The sequence below is a fragment of the Cottoperca gobio genome, chromosome 17, assembly GCF_900634415.1.
Source record: "Cottoperca gobio chromosome 17, fCotGob3.1, whole genome shotgun sequence".
In the NCBI taxonomy this organism is placed as follows: Eukaryota; Metazoa; Chordata; class Actinopteri; order Perciformes; family Bovichtidae; genus Cottoperca; species Cottoperca gobio.
The window spans coordinates 2,394,062-2,402,454 of record NC_041371.1 but is presented as its reverse complement, the minus strand read 5'-3'; the positions used below and the strand labels follow the sequence as shown (position 1 = coordinate 2,402,454).

General features: G+C 42.3%; 1 protein-coding gene across 6 annotated transcripts in view; it reads right to left on the bottom strand.

The window, feature by feature from the left end:
- LOC115022222 (nuclear receptor coactivator 2-like) overlaps nucleotides 1–8,393 on the bottom strand; it is a 46,552-nt gene that overhangs the window by 30,388 nt on the left and 7,771 nt on the right. For 4 of the 6 annotated variants that reach the window (XM_029453161.1, XM_029453165.1, XM_029453164.1 and 1 more), the window contains exon 2: nucleotides 6,862–6,910. The exons of 1 other annotated variant lie outside the window; for it this stretch is intronic. The gene's annotated coding sequence lies outside the window, so the exon portion shown is untranslated. Of the gene's footprint in view, nucleotides 1–4,719; nucleotides 4,919–6,861; nucleotides 6,911–8,393 lie in introns of those variants that run through there. One more of the 6 variants, XM_029453163.1, reaches the window with a different exon arrangement.

The following is an 8,393-nucleotide window of genomic DNA, read 5'->3' as shown; positions in this document are numbered from 1 at the left end:
TTATTTAAATACAAACTGCCGTTTCAGCTTTCAATAAATATCCCTTGAAATCTACTTCCTGCTCGGTCACAGGTGACAGAGAGTAGGAAAGGTGTCACGTTACAGCCATATGGAGGTCAGAGGGAGAGACAGGCATGGAAATAACGTGCAGTGATTAATAATAATAATAATAATAATAATAATAATAATAATAATAATAATAATAATACAACAGCACACAAAGTGCAGGAAAGTAAGAAAGAAGAAGCTGCACAACAGAGAAAGGCTGGAAAACTGGAATTAAAGGACGGGAAGATGTGACAATCACCATCAGCGTGAGAGACCAACATGACAAAATGGTAGTTGTCATGGAAGTAAAGCGCACTATGGGTTGTTATTACAGTAATGACTCATCCTCAGGCGTTAGCTTGCAGAATAATTGAGGTTTGTAACAAAGTAATGACACTGACCACGCAGTCTTATGTAATGACTGACAGCATAACATTAAAGCTAATGTGTTTTTGCAGGGATAGTGGAAAACGTCTTCATACTTAAAGTAATACCACCTTATTTTAAGGACATTAACTATTAAATGTCAAAGTTGTTATCCCCAGAATGGTCCATCTTTGGCTGTTTCTATGTTATAGACGCTCATGAATATCATCGATGTTGATAACAAAGTTCATAGTCACAGAGAACACACTAAGGTCACTGGCGTCCAGCTGCTTTATATCTTTGGCTCGAAGGATACAACAGTGTTTCCAAACCTCAGGGTCGGCCATGTCATCCAGCCTACCGAGGAGTAACCGCACTCACAACATTATCATTTCAGATTATATTCCTTCATTCTGCTTTTTGGTGTGAATTACTGGATAATATTATAAAAAGTATACATAGGGCAAGAAGCTTTACCATAATCCTGCTGACAAACAATGCACCAGCAGATATATGCAACATGTGGTCACAAGTGGACACACACCTTCCAAAAGCTCTGGGACCTAAAAGGGAACGCCATGAGATAATATGTGTCCGTAATGCTGAACCCAGAGCTTTCTCTCATAGGCTGTCCAACTCCTTTAATAGAAAACAGTGGACTGAATCAACACACCAAGGATCATGTTGAGCACTTGGAGGATGTAAACATGACAGCGGTGACTAAGAGCCGGGACCCTCCTCCCTTTGGCGTCTAAGCTTCTGTCAAGGCCAGTCTGAGCCAGCAAACCCTCCCGTCACACACAAAACCATCACACACACACACACACACACACACATCACACACACAAGCATCACACACACACACAAGCATCACACACACACACAAGCATCACACACACACAAGCATCACACACACACAAGCATCACACACACACACACACACACACACACCAAGTAGATTTAATACTCTGCTGCAGCTGGATTAAGAACACTGGTTTCTCCCACACTGAGGGGCCTGCATCATATGTAGTGTGTGTGTGTGTGTGTGTGTCTTCCAAACTCTTCACACACATCTCTGCTGTTTGGTGCACAGGCTTTATGGTTGGGGGGGCTTACCGCTTACCGCCTGTTGCTAGGGACAACAACCATGTTGATGATGTCTCATCGGAGAAACTAAATCTACATGAACACGCACAAGGACAAAAGAGCTGCGGGAACAATGGAGGTAACGTCGAACGTTAACTTTAAGATTCAGTCACCGATAATACTGAATGTTGTGTTGGCGAGAGTTGGCTATTTATTGGACAGTTTACACGTGAGGATGCTTTTGAAGTTTTACAATAATTGAGGCGAGCGGAAGTTGTTCCTCCGTTTGTTAAATTGTGTATAAAGTCTATACTGATGTCGAATACATTAGACGACACTACGGCGCTTACTCCCAAAACACCAGAGACATTTCCAACGTCACCGTAGTGTTAGGAATGGGGAGTTTATGTCTAAAATCTAAAAGTGTGTCATCACGATAACAAAGCGGCCGCGTCTCTCTCGCCACCTGGCAGCCGACGGCTCCTTTTTTATTGAATTGCTGTCAAAGCTTCCAGAGACTCTTGACACCGACATGCTGGAATGGAAAGCAAACGCCTCGCTGTGTGCTGTGAAGTGAGTCGCCATAAAATTCAAGCTGTACACATTGACCCACTTCAACCAGTTCGCTTTATTGGCAAATCAGCCCCCCCCCCCCCCCCACCATCCGTCCTCGACTCGACAGATGCAGACTCGTTTGTATTTGAATAACAGCACGAGTAAATGTTTTAATGATTTAGTGTCACATTAGCACTGTTCAAATTAAAAACGTCTACTTTTCTTTATCTTGTGATATATTGCTGGTATTAGTTGGAGCCACAGCAACATGAGGAACCTGTTGTCATCATATATGATGATTCTATTTGGACATTTTGTTAATACTACATCACCTACAAACCTTCTTCCCTTGCACAATAAGGGAAGAGAACATCATTCAAACTGCGTCAGAAAATCAGCTGTTTGGTTTTTCTGCGCTGACCTGAGATCAGCTTTCACTCAAAGCACTGACCGAAGATGGAGGCATAATCAAAAGACACACAGATTGTATGACTTTAAATAAACAGTTTATAGACGGCTTGTTTGCAGCGGCGGCTCTTTACTCTGCATGTGCAGCTTCATGAAATGTGAGAGCCCGATCGATTATAGTGCGCAATCAATAACATTGAACATGCCTGCCCAGATGCTAACTCAATTACACACACACACACACACACACACACACACACACACACTATGAAAAACAAACACCAAATGCAATTTCCCCATGTGCACCAATTTGCAAATGTGAGACTCGATATTGTCCTGCAGAGCTCCAGGCTCAGGCTCATCTGCGGCGCTGGGACAGTTGTGGAAAATCACGTGTGTAAAGATGGAAAATCACGTGTGTTTATCTCACAACTTACCAATAAATATTGTATACACGGCCACCCTATTATATCACACAGTGAAGTGTAAATAAAGTCGCCTACTGGTACACCGAGGTAAACAGTACAACCTTAATATTTCAATAGAACGCTAGGTGCAACACTATAAGCAGTTTGCTAACATAAACACATAAAGCACCAAGAAGTGTGGCCAAGTGACGTGAACACCAAACACAGAGATACTGTATATCATGATTCAGACACTACAGAACCACATATAGTGCAGGAAACACAGGAGAACACTTGTGTTGAACTCTGCACCCAAACGTGAAGATTCTCCAAAATGCACGCATGCGACAGTCGGGCCGTCACAGTGACGCTCGTCAGAGAGAAAGAGAGAAGCTTTGTTTATCAGCAGTGACATCATGCTGTGTGTAACGGCTCAATGTTGTGCTACATACAACATTAAACTGCCACACAAACTCAAACTAAGTCTTCTCGGGCTCCAGTTTCATATCATGGTTCTGAGATTAGGACGATAAAGAAATAAACTGATTTATTTCAGAATGTAATGCAATATAATATATGCAATAATGTGTACACCAATATTACAAGTGTGTTAAAGAATGATCTCCTGAGTGACACGTCTGATACGATGAATAAACTGATGAATTAAGTGGTGAGATGAGCCACACAGCTTTAAACTACAACAACAAAACAAAAACACTGCTGGATCGTCACGTTGTTCTACTGGCCTCGGGGTCAAACTCCACCTTCAACCCACCGAAAATTAACATACAGTCACAGCTCAGCGACTTCACTGAACCCTCCCGTCTCTGCAGTGTGAATGTGAAGCATTGCACAGCAGTGCGTTCAGAGAAAGATGCCTGCGACACAACATATGGATCCTCCGTTTGTGGGGACACTGAGCAACGCTGCAAGTCACCAACAAGCGCACGCTGTGCAATGATATTAAATGACATGCCAAAGCGTCGGTTTGTTCTACAAGTCGTGTTTTCCAGTGTCGGATATAAACATTGCTTATGTGTTATCCTGTGTTAACTCTTGTAACTTATTAAAAACACAACTTAACGCCTCACTAAGTGCATTAAAAGCGTTTCCTTCTTTGTTTTTATCTAAACTGTGAACATCGTTAATATGAAACTCTGCGTTCACCGACTGACTGATTTCCCTTTGTACTTCTCTTGACCTGTTCGCGGGACATAGTGAACCTGCTGCTTTCTCAACAAGTGCGAACAACAGTTGTTATTGAAGCGGAGCAAACTGAGTAAACAGTTGGCTGGTTAGACCTCAGGTGACAGAGCAGCAACAGGCCTGCTGACTGTGCATGTATGTGTGTGTGTGTGGGAGTGTGTGACCAGTCATACATATACACACACACACACACTCAGAGTCAAAACCAGAATAATACATGACAGCTCAAAGTCCAAGTCTGACTAAGACTTTGTCTTGTCCAAGATTTGTCTTCATATTTGTAATAAATCCACATAATATTAGAGTTATAGATACATCTTAAGATGTTGTTCTATGAGTTTTGATAATTAAGAAATGTAGAGTAATTGTATAATAAGAAATAATTATTGAAATTAAATGTACATTTTCCAACAATTTATAATTAAAAAATGTTCTGATCTGACCGGTGCACTTCATCTAGTGATGAAGGTAAAGCTTTCTTCAGTTTCGTTAGTAAACACAGGAGTGTTACGCATAAGTATTAATACACAAGCTCACTTAAACACTTCAATACTGAAAGTGAAGATACTGCATTCTGTCAAACTTACAAACTGGGCCTTTAAAGCTGTTCCTCAGACTAGCCTGAAGTCTGATGCTCACTCACCTCTTTAGTTAAACTAGTCCATAACAGCCCAGAGCCGGCCGACCATCCATCCCATGCCGGCCGGGCGCACGCGCTGCTTTTCACACCACACACACACACACACACACACACAACACAGCAGTTCACAACACACACACAAACACACACTCGTTTTGTATTTCCTTTCTTTTCTCTGCGAGATTACCTTCATGTGTATGTGTGTGTGTCATCTGCGCCTAATGACAGCTGACACACTACATGCCACAAATCCTCTCTCTCTCCCTCTCTGTCCCCTCCCCCCGTCATGTAGAGACTCACAGTCCTCCCCGTCTCCTCCCACAACACACACACACACACACACACACACACACACACCTCCCTCCTATTAGCCAATGTGCAGAAAAAACCTCCCTCTAGATACTGAATGATTTACATGACCTGCTGTTCTTAAATGTTGGACTCACATTACACATTGTGGCAGTATTAACTCACTTTAATACTGAAGGTATGAAAATAAGATTCATCTTTTGAAAATGTAGAAATGGTTTGCAATGCTTTTCAAGCACTTATTGCTGATATGGTGACGTTTAAAGACAAACCTACAGCTCTGCGAGTACAGTGTGGCTGAGACGTGCCATCAGTCACACATTCTGCACATTGTTGGGTGGAGTTAGGGCCGGGCGATACCGACGAGAGAAACGCCTCCATATTGATTATTGGATGGTAAACTGTGGCAGACTCGTGGATATAATAACACACTATATGGCCAAAAGTATGTGGACATGTGACATAACAGCCTCCATTCTTCTGGGAGGTTTTCCACAAAGACTTGGAACCTGGTTGGATTTGTTCCACTTTCTGTTCCAGTTCATCCCGAAGGTGTTTGATGTCAGAGCTCAAGTTCTTTCACAGCAAAGAGGGAAAACTATTTCTTTATGAACGTGGCTTTGTGCACGAGGGTTCGGGGTATTGTCAGGTTGAAACAAGAGAGGGTCTTTCTCAAACTGTTGCCAATAAGTTGGAAGCATAGAAGAAGTAGCGGCCGAATGAAAAATAACAGAGCAGAGACAGGGGGGTCCACGTTCCTTTGGTGGTCATATCACGTATCTACACTAACACCTTGTCTACACGGGCTGTGCAGTGAAAGCAGCACATTACACCATCAGCAGCAAGAGAAGAGAAGAATATATCTACAAAGCACTTTCACAGAAAGCCATTGTTGTTTTTTTCTCACTCCACAAACTTTCAAAAATAAAAGCAAATGTCTGTCAAAAGCCAAAGAGTGACAGAGAAAGGCTTTTATTCTACAACCAGCACTCGCATAATAAGCCTCGTCCAGGTTAGGATAATGAACCAACACAAAGTGAGACGGCAGAAAACAAAAGTGAAAGTCACACACACACACACACACACACCATTTTAAAAATGACAAAAGCTGTATGCGCTGGTGGAAGCAGCTGCGCTTCACAGATCATGATCACACACACGTCTTTCTCCTCTTTCACTTTCCTTGTTGTTGTGCCAGGATGACCCTGTGTGTTGCAGTATATAAACTCTACCAGAGTTTCTGACTGTTGCACACACACACACACACACACACACACACACACACACACACACACACACACACACACACACACACACACACACACACACACACACACACACACACACACACACACACACACACACACACACACACACACACACACACACACACACACACACACACACACACACACACACACACACACACACACACACACACACACCTCTTCTTCCTCTGATCACCAGATTTTTAAGCGATATCACACTAATTTCAAATGCTAGAAATCACATTCACATAGGTTGCTGATGCATTGTATACATGCATATTCTACTTCAACACATTGAGGGAAATCTCAACAGATTCTATAGAAATTAATTATACATCAGAAATACATTGTAAATGGAAATGACGTGAACTTTTCCGCAGATGAAGTGTTCCCATGTGGGGGATCATAACTCAAAGGTCTTAACTCCTTCACTTCATCTTAGGCCTTAGAAATAAAATGGTAAACTAAGACACCTCATGGTGGTTTTGGAGCCACTATCCCAGATGATGTGCATCTAAACATGATTATATCAAAATAAACATTAATTATCATAATCTAATGAGCTCACCTCATATGCAAAGCATCCCAGGTAAACATTCATCATCATTCAGTCCTCTCTGTAAGACACATAAAGCAACAATTATGAATATGTTTAAAGAGTAATTAATCAATTTGGTTTTGCACTTGTGACAGATTGTTTAAAAGACTGGTCAATCAATGCAGCTGGAACCTAAACTCCCCATAATGCAATTCAATAGACGTCAGAGGATGTAACTAATATCTCTCAAATACTACACACCCAAGCGGAGACATATACTGGGCTGTTGTGAAGTCCAGTAAAATAACTTTAATGTGGAAAGATTGCTGCACTTTCCCTTTAATACCAAATGACAGATAATGATGATGAATACTGTTCGGTTCCAGAGGGACACGCACCACTGCACCACAACTCGGGGCGACACCCAGGATCCGAAGTATGGAAGTGTGTGTTTGATAAACACGCTGTTGAGTGTTTATCAGTGTGACATAATGGAGCAGATTTCCCCTTAAGCATCACCCACTGGTAAAGCTGGAAGTCTCACTCTTGCCCACAATAACAAGAGAACCTGCTGCGTTTCCCAGACACTGACCCAGCCTGGGAGGACGAGTCGGAGAGTTGTGAGGCCTTTTTCACACTGTGAGGCTGACCCGGGCCAGTGTGGTGCTGGTGCAGAGTCTTAGAGTTCCCACTGGCTTCGGTTCACATTCACAAACATCCAAACAGCAACTATTTGTCTCCCTTTCCTCGAACAGCTGAGCTGACGCAGAAACCTGCTCGAGTCTTTCTCACGAGTGCTATTGAATTGTACGTTTAAGAAGCATTTTACAGAGTTTAATGTGTTTTATTTTCGTGGTCTCCACTGACGAGTCAGATCACATGTCTGGTTGTTGTACCCTGGAGCAAAGAGTCTGAAAGAGTCTACCTGCTCTTGTGTCGCCCCTCCTTATCTTATGTAATCGGGTGAAAACTAATCTTTACAGGAAATATCACACGTCACATGATGTCCACGGTGAATCACATCCTCTCTTCTTCCCTGAATGTGATACAACTGTTTTGGGAGAAAGGTTCCTATAACTCTGACTCCACGCTTTTTCTGGTTTGTTATTAGCTTGAACTGTGGCTTAGTGAATATCGTTGTAACGTATTCTGAGACAAACCTTCACTATACTACGCACAATATTGGACCCATTTTTCAGACCAGATCAGGAGAAAAGTTACTTTGATCGAGAACAAATTGTTTAATTTGTTATTTGTATGCTAAGCTAACGTTTGCAGAACAGAAGAGACGGACCTGCCTAGTGGTCATAAGAGTGAAAGAAGCTGCTAACGTAACGTTAACGTAATAGTAAGCACTGGGTGTGTGTGTGTGTGTGTGTGTGTGTGTGGTAAGGGGTTACTGTAATCAACAGGACTAAATGAAAAGTAGTAAAAAGAAGAAGTGAGTTTTTTTGGTCAGTGGCCAAATCCAAACATCTGCTGGCTCTACCCCCCTGGTGTGTGTGCATGCATGTGTATGTGCGTGTGTCAGTTGGACACATTTCAACATGCACCTGCCACCA